Genomic DNA, 14,482 nt, shown 5'->3' with positions numbered 1-14,482 from the left:
GGTCAAGGATGGAAGTCATAGCCTTTGCAAACTGGCTTGGTGAGTTTTGTGCCCCCTGGGGCATAACAGTCCATGTGTACTGTTGTTTTTCATGAGTGAAAGCGAACAGGTACTGACAGGTGGAGTCCAGAGGGACACTGAGAAATGCATTAGCCAAATCAATCACTGTGAAGTATTTGGCAGAGGGTGGAACGCCAGAGAGGAGCGTGTGTGGATTGGGCACAATTGGGGTATCCAAAACTGTGGCCTCATTCACTGCTCGAAGATCCTGAACCATTCGTTACTTCTTGGGTTCACCCTTGGGTGTCTTTTTCTTCACAGGAAATAGGGGGGGGTAACATGGTGATTCGCACTTGACAAGGGCCCCTTTCTCTAGTAGTGCTTGTACTTGTTTCGTGATAGCTGCAGCTTGTGCAGGTTTTAAAGGATATTGTGTGACTTTCTTGGTAATTTTGCTCCAGGAATTAGTTTTACCAGTACAGGTGGGACCTTTAGATGGCCTATATCCTCTGGGCCTGAAGACCACAGTTCCTTGGGGACACCTGTAATCAGGGATTCTGGAAAATTCTCCCTTAGTGCCTTTGCATCCCCATGGGGTTTTTCTAAATTAAGCATCAATGGTAGGGAGCATAAGGCTGAGGTGTCTGAATCAGACAGAGGAGAAGATAGTTCCACCTGGCCGTCTGGTGTGAAGGTGATAGATGCCTGTAGGCGGGAAAAAACATCAGCACCTAACAGGTTAATAGGACATGTTGAAGACACCACGAAACGGGCAAGTAGACTGGGGCAGTTGCCAACCCGTAAAGGAGTAGTTCAAGGACTTTGCCTTGGGAGGCCATCCACTCCAACACAGGAGACATCAATATTGGAAAGGAATGAGGTGTCAGGAAGGTCTTGTTCTCGCAGAACACTTCGGGCTGCACCTGTGTCAACAAGGAATGTGGTGGGGTGACCTTCAATGGGTAAAGTTACAGTAGCTAGTGGCCCCCCTTGTTCCCATGAAGACACTGCCATAACAGGGGTAAATGACACAGGCTTGCCAATTTCCTAATCCTCTTGAGCTGAATCAGGTGGGGGAGGTTTTATGGCCCTTGTTGTAGAGGTAGGCCTGGGCGCTTCCTCGCCTGGTTTTCGGTACTTAATGGGCTCGGGGCATTCATTCCTGAAGTGGCCCTTTGCCCCACAATTGAAACAGAATCCATCAGCAGGCTTTGTGCCTTTTGGGACAGCAGGGCGTGACACCATAATAGGAGCTGAGGTTGATTTTCTAGGATTCTGTGCTGTCTCTAGTCCTCTGGCAACGAGAAGCAACTTATCCAGAGGAACTACTCTATATTCAGGGCGTGCTGCAATAATACCCTTGCGTATAGAGTCTTTGATGCCTAGGACAAAGGCACCAGAACGCATCTGGGAGTGGATCTTGTTGCTAAGATCAAACCCAAGGTCTGTGAACACTTGAGAAAGTCTAGCATGGAACCTTTCTACAGATTCACCTTTTTCTTGAACTACATCATTGAGGCCAGCTGCTTGGTCCGCGAGCTTATCCTTAGCCCAGGCCTTCAGCTGGTCACAGAACTCAATCCCTGATGTGTAATACGTTTCACTGACAAGCCAGTTGGTGTTAAGGTGGCGGGCAATGTTAGGCCAATAAGCATCTCTGGCTTTTATGGCACAGATGCTTAGTAAATCACGCCATGCGGCGGAATAGGTTTTCTGTATTTGGACCACCCCTCTATAGAAGGGCATGGGGTTCTTTTCAGGGTCAGGGAGTGACTTCATCAGGGCACAGGCCTGCGTTGGATTGAAAGAAACATACATTTTAGGGGCCTTATCTCCCTGAACCTGCCGACCAAAAGGGTCATTAATAGAGCAACGGGGCAGTTGGGGGCGAAGCCTCTCTAGAGTCCGGTGGGACTTGGTAACCGTGAGAACTAACTTCGTCAAATTCATCTTCATGTGTCACTCAGACACCTGCAGGATATTGTACTACCTGTGGTGTCAGGATCGGGGGTTGAGTGGGTACTCCGCCTGCCGAAGTTAAGGGTGCATTATTGGCTTGTGGTATGAAGTCATCTGGGAGGACCGGCATCAGAGGTGCCGGATCACCGGGGGCCGCCATGTTGGAGGTGGGGAAGGAAGTGGCGTTTGGGTTAAGGGAAGATGTGGTGGCCATATTGGATGTGGGCACAACCTGAATAGGTTGTGAAGGAGTAGGCGTGATCGGGGTTGGCTGCGTGACAATGGGAGGTACATGGGAGAGGGTTGGATAGGGCGGAACTGCGGGATAGGGGTAAGTGAATGGCCAGGCCATTTGGGTAGGTGTTAGGGCAGAGTACAGGTAGGGTAGTGGGGATGGGTAAGGATTAGGAAGGGCGGAAGTATATACAGGATATAGACATGATGACGGGGACAGGGAGGGTTTAGTAGCGGGTGGAGTAGGAGGAGGAGAAGGTGGAGTAGGAGGGACGGGAGGAGTAGGAGGAGGGGATGGAGGTGAAGGAGGGGCAGGAGAGGAGGAGGAACTAGAGGAGGAAGCTGTAGGTGGAGAAACAGACGGAGGGGATGGATTAGTGGGAGGGGCAGGGAAGCAGGCAGGTGACGTAGCAGTGGGGGGTAGGTGGAAGAGAGAGGGATTAGACGGGAGAAATGGATTGGAGTGAGATTGGGGGGGCAACTGGGCGGATGAGGGTGATGAGAGCTGTAGGGCTGTTGGGGGCGAGAATAAAGATCCATCAGCATTCAGGACCGGGCAAACAGGGGCCAGGGGTGGAGACCATGGTCAGCTGCATTTCGGTCATTGCTGACGTGATGTTGGGAGTGGTTAACTCCTGGGCGCCATAATAGGGCGCTGGCTGGGAGAACTTTCCAGCCATACAATTCTTATAATACACAAACAATCTTAAACCTTTGTGATCAATTTCTTCCTCAACCCATCCCTCCTGCTGAATAGCCCTTGCTACTCGGTACCAGGCTTCTGCTGTACGGACCAAATCATGGTCTGACAGCTTCCCTTTCTTTTCTGTCAGTAGCTTACGCCAGCTCTCCGGCTGTAATCTACCGCACGGAGGTACGACAATTCCACACACTTTAGCAATTTTATCAACTTTCTTAGCCATCTCTTCTCCTTCTCTATCTTCAACCAGATCACATGCTAACCAACCCTTATTGGGTTTATCTAACTTCTGTCCCATCCTCCCTATATAAGGCGTCCCAGCTATAGAGATAGAAAACGGAAGAGAAGGTCTACAGTGCTCGACTGCTACGTAAGAGTGGGTTCCTACGTACTTCTTCCCAAAACGTAGACTAGTCACTAATTCCGCCTACCCGAGGTAGCCGCGGATTGGAGCGTGGCGAGAAGTGTGTGACCAATCACTTCTCTCAACAAAGAGAAATAGGAGGGGAAAGAGTAAATAATGCAGAGAGTAAGATAAGAGGAGGTACAGGAATCTGTGTGACAGACAATTAAGACAACATTTCAAATAAAATACAGTGCATGCATCACAGTTCAAATAAATCAACAGTAATCCCTTTCCTTTACTCGTGTGGTCGAAGCCACCTCCCTCAACCTTGTAGTGTCCCCGCTCGGGGAATGACTACCGCTAGTCTCACTACCTGGCGGCGACGGGAAACAGCAAACACCGGCCCGAGTCCCGTACGCCTCCCTAGTTACAGTGGTTCGGACCCGTAACCACCACTTCCCTCACTCCCGTAGTGCCCCTGCAGACCCACCCGCAAGTTTCACTACCACGTGGTGATGGAGACAGCAATGCCTGCCCGAATCCACACGCCACAAAAAAAAAGAAAACCGGAACACTACCAGCATCAGCGCTCGAGGCTGAAGTGTCCCACCCTCTGCAAGCAGAGTAATGTGCACAATGAGGCTAGCTAAGCTGTCAATGTGACACCATGGGAACCCCCAGGAAACAATGAGTCTACACTGACTTCCCCCAGGTCCCCCCTCCTCTTTTTCCTTACTGCCAGGGCCACTTGGCACCTAAAATAGGTAAACAGGCAGCTGAGGATCTCTAGAAAGTAGCGACTCCACGCAAACTCTCATCAGATTCCCCCCCCCCTTTTCCCTTACTGCCAAAGCCACTTGGCACCCCTCCCCGGGGCTAAGCTAAACACAAACCAATACAAACACACCCAGGTAACAGCCAATATGCAGGTAGGAAAAATGGGTATCAATAACAATACAGGACTCTGGGCAAGTTATTACCTGACTTTGATGTCCTCTCGGCAGCAGTCACAGACACTGGGACAGGTCAATCACAGGGGCAGGAACATACCGGCTAGGTGCTGCAGCAATCTCTACCGTGTACTCAGAGGTGATCAGGCTCTTTTCCTTCCCCTAGGATTCATCCACCCAGCGTCTTCTTGGACGGCTGTCCGGGCAGGGCATAACCCAGAGCCCCACGTTGGGCGCCAGATTGTAATAGATTATTTTTATGCAAACCAATAAGTTTGAATGACTATCTGTTCTTGTCCAAATTAAAATAATAAGTTGCGTGCACGCGGAAGTAAATTCACACTGAGACACAGGGTTCAGGTTAATGAAAGAACTTCGGAAAATTTTATGGCATCTGTTAAAAAGTGGGTGCGCAGACCCTTATAAAGGCATAATTACATCACTAAAGAGTTCAAGATAACAACAAGTAAACATTACTAATTGGTTTAGGTGTTAAGTGGTTAGTTAAATACCCTCCCATCAAGAGGTGGTGACATCATTGACACGGGAGTGGGCACAAGATGCAGGCGCCATCTTGTTACCATGAGGTGCTCACTCGATGGGAGGGGTGCTTTGGCAGCCATTTTGAGTAGTTTGGCACTGTTAGTTTCAAGGTTAGGTTTCAAGGCTTTTAGTAACTTCACATTTTATTAAGACCAATATGTAGGCTAGCTGCTACAATGTTTCATTCTACAGGAATCTATGGTTCCGCTGACACATACTTTCTTCTAACAAAGCTCAAAGCATTCTTTAAGACAATTTTATATGAGGCCTTTGAGACAATTTTATATGAGGCCTAATAATTCTACAACACTATTATCACTATTATATCTGCAAAGCATGTAGTACAACATATATGTGTTTAACCAGAGTTCTACTTGCAGTAATTTATACAAAACAACACAATATTTAACCAAATTAAAAGCATTGTAATTGGGATATATTGTATTCTTCTCTTATGGCTGAACTAGGGGTCAGCCAGCACCAGACCAGTACAATGCCCTCCTTCCCCCTTAACTTGTGAATTAACACTGGGTCTTATTCAGACAACCCAGCCCACCTCCCCCCCTTCCCTGTGTAATACCGGCGGAAGCAGGGACTCCTTATGGTATAAGAGTCTGTGAGGCTTGTTCCCGCCCGTGCCGTGTAGTTACACATAAAACCCACAACCCACCTTCCCCCTTAAAGCTATGGATAGCCGGCGGCCGGCGGGAACAGGGACTCCTCACGGTAATGGAGTCTCTGTACCTGTTCCCGTGCGAGCCGTGCTGCACAGCTAGTAAAATTCCCCCGTGGCTTACCGCCCCATCGAGCTGGGGAGGGGGGGGGGGCGGTTGGGCTGTAGAGCCGATCAAGCCTGGCTGGAGAACGGGCTGTGGAGCCGGCGTGTAGGTGCTGGCGGTACTCACGGTGTGACGTCGAGAAAGTGCCGCGTCTCACTGGAAGTGACGTGACGCAACAGGAAGCCGGAAGGGAAAGAGGCCGGCGAGTATCACGCTGTTCATCTAGACCAACGAAGGTAAGTAAGGGAAGGGGTCCCTTAAGTAGGTCTATAGCCCCTCCCACAACTTCAGGCCATGCCTTCCAATATATATATATATATATATATATACACACATTTTTTTTTTATATATACCGTATATACTCGAGTATAAGCCGAGTTTTTCAGCCCATTTTTTGGGCTGAAAAACCCCAACTCGGCTTATACTCGAGTCACTGTCTGTATTATGGCAATTTGCATTGCCATAATACAGACCGGGGGAGAGGGGGGCTGGCAGAGCTGTAACTTACCTGTTCTGCAGCTCCTGTCAGCTCTCTCCTCCTCTGCGCCGTCCGTTCAGCACCTCGGTCAGCTCCCAGTGTAAGTCTCGCGAGAGTCGCGGCTCTCGCGAGACTTACAGTGTGAGCTGATAGAAGGAGCTGCACGGACGGCGCAGAGGAGGAGAGAGCTGACAGGAGCTGCAGAACAGGTAAGTTACAGCTCTGCCAGCCCCCCTCTCCCCCCCACTGAACTGCCACTGGACCACCAGGGAAGGAGCCCCCCTCCCTGCCATATATCAAGCAGGGAGGGGGGACGAAAATAAATAAATATATAAATAAAATTAAAAAAAAGGGGGATAAGGACCACTATGGGAGGGAGGGGGGGTATAAGGACCACTATGGGAGGGAGGGGGGGGGATAAGGACCACTATTGGAGGGAGGGGGGTATAAGGACCACTATGGGAGGGAGGGGGGGTATAAGGACCACTATGGGAGGGGGTGGGATAAGGACCACTATGGGAGGGAGGGGGGTATAAGGACCACTATGGGAGGGAGGGGGGTATAAGGACCACTATGGGAGGGAGGGGGGGGGTATATGGACCACTATGGGAGGGATGGGGGGGGATAAGGAACATTATGGGAGGGAGAAGGGGGATAAGGGCCACTATGAGAGGGAGGGGGTGGGATAAGGACCACTATGGGAGGGGAGGGGGTAGTAAGGACCACTAGGGGAGGGGAGGGGGAAGTAAGGACCACTAGGGGAGGGGAGGGTAAGGACCACTAGGGGAGGGGAGGGTAAGGACCACTAGGGGAGGGGTGAGTCAGGACCACTGGGGGGGGGTGAAGGAACACGGGGGTGGGGAGGTAAGGACCACTGAGGGAGGAGGAGGGGAAGTCAGGACATATGGGGGGGGGAGGGGGCGGCAAAAAATGTTTTGCCTACGGCGGCAAATATCCTTGCACCGGCCCTGCACACACTGCATTCACACACTGCATTCGTACACACACACACTGCATTCATGCACACACACACTGCATTCATACACACACACACTGCATTCATGCACACACACACTGCATTCATGCACACACGCTGCACTCATACACACACGCTGCACTCATACACACACGCTGCACTCATACACACACGCTGCACTCATACACACACACATACGCACACACTGCATTCATTATACACACACTGTAAATAAATATTCAATTAATATATTTTTTTTAGGATCTAATTTTATTTAGAAATTTACCAGTAGCTGCTGCATTTCCCACCCTAGTCTTATACTCGAGTCAATAAGTTTTCCCAGTTTTTTTGGATAAAATTAGGGGCCTCGGCTTATATTCGGGTCGGCTTATACTCGAGTATATACGGTATATTTTTTTACATTTCTCTTTATTTAAATATTTTCTAACATTCATAAATACATAGAATTACTTTAGTTGCCATTAATATATATATAAAAAAAAGATTGCAATTACTTAAAATACAGTTAGAACGAAATTACACATATATATTATTTTCATTTTTAACGTGTTTTATATTATATGTGTATATTCTACGTGTATTCTGATATTAATATATAATTATATATATTAAAATACACGTGTGTGTGTGTGTATGTATGTGTGTGTGTGTGTGTGTGTGTGTGTGTATATATATATATATATATATATATATATATAAGAAAAATATGTAGCTTGGCACTCACCCTGTCTCAAATATGTAGATTTAATGCCTTGGTGCTATCCCACGTTAAGAAATATATGTAGTAATAAGAGATGCACTCTCAGGTCTTTGTAAATAATCAATTTGGTATTTATTCAAGGTTACATCATCAGATCGACGTTTCGACCCTACAGGGTCTTCCTCAAGATCAATGTACCAACATATAAATAGCAAATATATAGTAAAAACAAATAATGTACTCACCAATAGTGACTGAGCTCCCTCACCCCCTCCGTGTGTACCCGGAAGTGAACTCGCGATCACGTGACGTGCCTTGATTCGTGCGTGCTGACGTGCTATCAGTTGCTAAGAAACCAGTGAAACAAATAATTGAATCGCAAGTGTGTCTAACCGGAGATATAAGAAGATATGTGAATATGTGTGATCTATGTATAAAGTAAGAATAGCTAATGATGTATCATAGGCTATATGAGGTGATATACTAAGTGATATTATAGGTGATATTTACAAGAGTGAAATAATGTGTGCAAAAAATGTGAACTAAATAAATAAATGAATAAATAAATCAAGTGAAAAAAGTGCTTCTGTGAAAAATATACATCCTCCTTCATGCAAGATATTCATCATTTAAAAAAAATCGTAGTCAACATATCTAATAATACAACGGAAAAATGACCAAAAGACCAATGCAGGGTATTAGACTATGGAGTGAGCTTGGAAAAGAGTGACAGCTATCCAAAAATGTATACATGTATAGCCCTATAGGTCTGCCTACGGATATTTTTGAAAATCAAAGCATATAAGTATAGATATACATCAATATGCTAAATAGATTATTAAATCAACTATGGTGATAATAAAGCATCAATCAGACATAAATCCAAAAGAGGACCATTAAAGATAAGGGCTAAATATACAAAAGGTAAGTGATGTATTTACAAATGAAACGCATATAGCACAATGTTAACTAAAGTAATATTATATCATAAGTAAAGGATCTAACTCTGTTACAAGAACAGAGGTGGAGATACACAAACAATATTTATAACTATGTAAAATAAAAAATAAAATATCTATTAATAATATGTATCACCATTACAAGAACATAGAAAAAGTTATGTTCTCATTAAGACCTTTGGGTGCCACAGTGTCCAATCGATGTATCCATTGGGCCTCCCGTTGTAACAGCATTTTCGATCTGTCGCCACCTCTCGGCATCGGAGGGATATGATCTATGGCAACGAATCTTAGAGTAGGGAGTCTGTGTTCCATATTCAAAAAGTGTTTAGCAACAGGTTTGTCGCTATGTTGATCCCTGAATGCAGTCATAATAGTGGATCGTTGTCCTCGTATTCGATCCCGTACTGTCAAGTCTGTTTTCCCCACATACGAGAGGCTGCATGGACATGTGATCATGTATATGACATGATCAGTGGTACACGTAATGTAATGTGGTATTTTAATTTTTAAGCCACTGTGAGGGTGGGGAAAAGTCGTACCACTGATCATGTGACCACAAGTCACAAATCCACTGCATTTATAACATCCTTTCTTTGAAATCGGTGTGGTTTTGCGATAACATGATACAGGATCATTCTTCACCAGGAGGTCCTTCAAATTTTTGTTTCTTTTATAACTTAGTATCGGGGTTTCTTGGAACGTATTAGGTAATGTTCTATCTGATCGAAGCATTCCCCAGTGTTTGTGGATGGATTCTCTAATTTTGGATGTACCTGTATGAAAGAATTAGCAAATGATGGTGCCATGGCCGCCCCCATCGCAGTCCCGGCTAGCTGAAGAAAGAACTGATTTTCAAATTTGAAGTAATTGCATGAGAGTGCTATTGACAGAAATTCCATAAGATATTCGATAGGCGGTCCTTCATATACAGATTATTTAATAAGAATATCTCTGAGAGCTTGCATACCTTCCCCATGGGGTATAATGGAATATAGACTTTGTATGTCTATCGTTACCAGTAATGCTGTATTCTCAACAAAAGGATCTTGATTGATCCTAAACATGAAGTCTTGAGTGTCACGTAGGCATGTGGATAAAGCCAACACGCTATCTTTGATGAAAATGTCAATGTATTTAGCAATTGGTTCAAGCAAGCTGTCTTTAGCTGACACTATAGGTCTTCCAGGTGGTTGTAAAGGGTCTTTGTTGATCTTGGGTAAAGTGTATAGCACTGGATGTTTCGGATGTTCTACATGTAAAAATTGAGCAGTTTTTGTGTCCAAGTATTCACATTGTATTCCAAGATCTATATGATTTTGAATTCTCTTTTGGAATTTCTTAGTCGGATCAAACGTAAGTTTGGCATATGTCAAAGTATCGTTTAGTTGCCTGTAGATTTCAGTTTGATAACTACAGTATGACTGGATGACAGTGGCACCCCCTTTGTCAGCTGATCGTATTACAATGCTAGGATCTTGTCTGAGATCCTTTAAAGCAAGTTTTTCACCTGGTGTCAAATTTTGGTGATGTTTAGGTGGATTTTTAATTGTTTTTTCAGTGTCAGTTTTGACCGTTTGAATAAATGTTTTAATCGAAGGATTTGCAGTACGGATATCTCTTTGATTTTTTGTATGGAATACATGTGCTGTCGTCTGTGTTCCTTGTTTTTTCAGTTCATTACTGTATAATGTTCTTTGAATTTTATACATTTCAACCTCCATCATGAAAGGATCGGGTTTGGCAACCGGCACAAATGAAAGACCTTTATTCAATAATGAATAATGGTCAGGCTCGAGAATTTTATCAGATAGGTTGAATACCGTGGTCATCTTCTCATTCTGGGTGGTTTGGTCGTTGGATTTGTATTTTTACAGTTCCTCTGCCCTCGCCGTGTTGGTCGGCTTTTTTGCGCCTCGGGTATTGATGCGTGATGCCTCTGGTGGTTCGTCTGGGTAACTGCCTCTTTCTAAAAAAGGTTCTGAAGTATGTCTCTTTGAATCCTCTCTGGTGTCAGGATCTGACGTGGAATCTCCAGCTAGCATCAATAGTGTAAAATGATGGTTTGCGTATTCTTGTTCTAATCTTGTATTGGATCTGTAATTGTCTTGTGCTCCTCCTAGCCATCTGTATACTTGATGATATTTGTAATCATTGTTTACCTTTTCCAATTTCTGTTTTTTTAAACGAATAAGGTCATTTTTTTGTAAATCTTTCTTTTATTATGGCACATGCGTTATGGGGTACAGAATAAAGAAAGGAGGCAATGTGGGGTAACAGAGGTGAATGATAACATGAGGGCATTTAGTGCACTCCGAAGAAAGATTGCCATATTTTTTGTATTTTAAAACATCATGGGAACAGTATAATGATACAAGCTTGGTTACTATAATGAGTTAGGTTAAATTAAAGAAAATAGTTGTTGCTGAATAAGGTCATTTTTATACTTATTGATTTCATCTTGCAGTTTTAACATTTGGATGGTAGCAGTTGATGCTTGCAGTGTTATAACATTTGTAGTCTCCAAATTTTGTATATATTGTTTAACAAAAATCAGTTCTTTTCCAACCTCCTCAACCACAATTACCATCCAATCTAGAGAGCATTTATTGGATATAAGCATCCATTTCTTGAAAAATTCTGGATTCTGCCTCCCTATGGTGGGAGCATTCCTGACCCTGAAACCTCTGGGTATTCTCTTTACACGGTAGTAATCTGAAATAAATACTCTGTGAAGATCCAAATCAATTTCACGTTTTTTTTTTTTTTCAATAGATCATTGTATAGATCTTGTACTGTATTCGTATGCAATAATTCTTTTGAGGTTTGAGGCCATAAGATAGCATTAGCTTGCTCATCAGAGATAGACAGAGTTTCAGCAGATTTCAATAGTGCTCCTGCTTTAGCCAAAAAATCTTCCATTGTATAAAAAAGAGAGGAAGTCTTGAGGGTAACTATAATTCACTAGTTAGCAGACTTGCAATGAGGGGGTGCTTTTTTAAATGATGAATATCTTGCATGAAGGAGGATGTATATTTTTCACAGAAGCACTTTTTTCACTTGATTTATTTATTCATTTATTTATTTAGTTCACATTTTTTTGCACACATTATTTCACTCTTGTAAATATCACCTCATATAGCCTATGATACATCATTAGCTATTCTTACTTTATACATAGATCACACATATTCACATATCTTTTTATATCTCCGGTTAGACACACTTGCGATTCAAATATTTGTTTCACTGGTTTCTTAGCAACTGATAGCACGTCAGCACGCACGAATCAAGGCACGTCACTTCTGGGTACACACGGAGGGGGTGAGGGAGCTCAGTCACTATTGGTGAGTACATTATTTGTTTTTACTATATATTTGCTATTTATATGTTGGTACATTGATCTTGAGGAAGACCCTATAGCGTCGAAACGTCGATCTGATGATGTAACCTTTTTTTGGAATAAATACCAAATTGATTATTTACAAAGACCTGAGAGTGCATCTCTTATTGCTACATATATATATATATATATATGTCTAAAATTGGGAGTCGTCTTATACAAAATGTCTGTCACTGCAGGGGTTTAAAAACAAACAAAAAACACTTGTGCGCAGAGCCTGACAGCCAACCAAACTAGTCGCATGTGGATGTAGCTCCTTCAAAAATTGAATTATTAAACCAAATGCTTACGTACTTATTCAGCGCAATTTGGGCACAAAACTTGGCTACTTGCTGACAGAACACTCGGGTGAATGTTATGTTCGCTACTGCCAGGTTCCTGCGGGCGTGTTGTACACCTCTGCGACCTGCTGACATACTTGAAGCAGAGGAGACGCTTCTCTGTGAATTTGATTGTGTGCACGGGTCTGGGAGATCTTGCGCAACGCATGCTTCCTTGCATCATTTGTGGCCACCAGCAAGTCGGTTGACCAGTGGCCGGACCTCGGGGTGTGGCCTACCGGAGTGTGAGGGGGCCCGAGTCCGGTGGGGGATCCTATTCAGCCAAACTGGACTTCAGTGCTATAGATGTTTAAAATATGTATTTCTTAATTTGGGGCTATACATGGGAAAAGTAATTGGTAAAATAATAAAGAGATGCACACTTAAATGGCATTATATTGTCCCTGCTCCCCTTAACACCTTCTTGACCGCGGACGTACCAAGTAGGTACGACTGATAACGACCTCGGACGTACCTGGTAAATCCGCGGCAAAAATGACCCCTGTACTCACCTGGACCGGCGATCCCGGTCGAGGGGGACTGCCTGAGGCCCCAGCAGTCCCCCTGCAGCAGCTCCGGCCACCGCTGCCCTCCAGGGCTGTCAGGCAGTCCCCCAGACTCCTAAAAGTAAAAAAAAAAAAAAAAATACAATATACAAATAATATATTATAAAATAATCAAAGCATTTTACAATATATTATACATATATAATGCATATATATTATTTCATTAAGTGTATGTGTATATATATATTTATATATATATATATATGTGTGTGTATGTATATATTTAATACATTGATAAACACAAATACACAAACCAGTCAAGTCTTAAGACTTGCTTTTCCTACAGAAATCTCACTTTAACAGTGGTCTCCCTACTGCAAGGGATTCTAGGTAGGTGTATGCAAATGAGTTCAACAAAGAACCACATTTTTGCCTCATAATTACACTTTATAAATGAATTCCTTGGAGTATGTGTCTGCTGTATACAACAACTTTGAAACACAACTCAGGAAGAGGAGCAATGCCAGTTGTTAATGCAACTCATCAGCATGAGGTTGGTTACCGTCTTTGTTGAGCTCATTTGCATACGCCTACCCAGAATCCTTTGCAGTAGTGAGAGCACTGTTAAAGTGAGATTTCTGTGGGAAAAGCAAGTCTTATGGCTTGACTGGTGTGTGTGTTTCTGTTTAGCAATGTATTAACTAACTATCCACTTACTTCAGGTGGAAGGGGTTTTCAACCACACTTTTTTCCCCACCAAAACTACAGAATTTGAGGGACCTGCCTGACAACCCAGGCAGACAGTCCAGAGAATTTAATTGGTTTAACTCCATAACTTTCCAAAACTGCATAAAACCTTTTACATGGGGGGTATTGTTATACTCGGGAGACTTTGCTGAACACAAATATGAGTGTTTTAAGAAGTAAAACTTATCACAACGATGATATCACTAGTAAAAGTGAAGATTTTGTTTTAAAAAAATTAAATAAAACGCTAAATTTGGGCAGTATTTGCTACTAAGTGGCTAAGTTGCTACTAAGTATTTTGAATACACTGGGTTGTCTACTTTTTCAAATGGTAAGTCAGGGTGGGGCTAAATTTAATTTCTGGGCTTCCATACCATCTCAAAGGCAACATAGCCAATCTGGCAAATGGCAATTTACAAAAACAGAAATTGGCAAATCTTATGTTTGACCCTGTAACTTTCTAAATCACCATAAAACCTGTACTTGAGGGGTACTGTTGTACTCGTGAGACATTACTCTACACGAATATGATTGTTTTAAAGCAGTAAATTGTATTATACTGATAATATCATCAGTGAAATGGCAGTTTGTGTAAAAAATGCAAAACAAAAAAAACAACAAATATAAACGCTAATTTTGGCCAGGTTGTGATGAAGTGGCTACTAAAAAAGACTGGACAAACCCCATTTTGAATACCGTGGGTTGTCTACTTATACAAATGGTATGTCATGATGGGGGTAATTTTCATTCCTGGGATGCCAGTCTCAAAGGCAACATAGGCCCAGCAAACCAATCTGGCACCTCAATACTAAGTGCCCAATCCATTTCCCAACACAAGGAAATGTAACTCACCCTTAAGAC

Source organism: Pelobates fuscus, chromosome 2 (genome assembly GCF_036172605.1).
Source record: "Pelobates fuscus isolate aPelFus1 chromosome 2, aPelFus1.pri, whole genome shotgun sequence".
Taxonomy (NCBI): Eukaryota; Metazoa; Chordata; class Amphibia; order Anura; family Pelobatidae; genus Pelobates; species Pelobates fuscus.
This window is presented reverse-complemented; position numbering follows the sequence as displayed.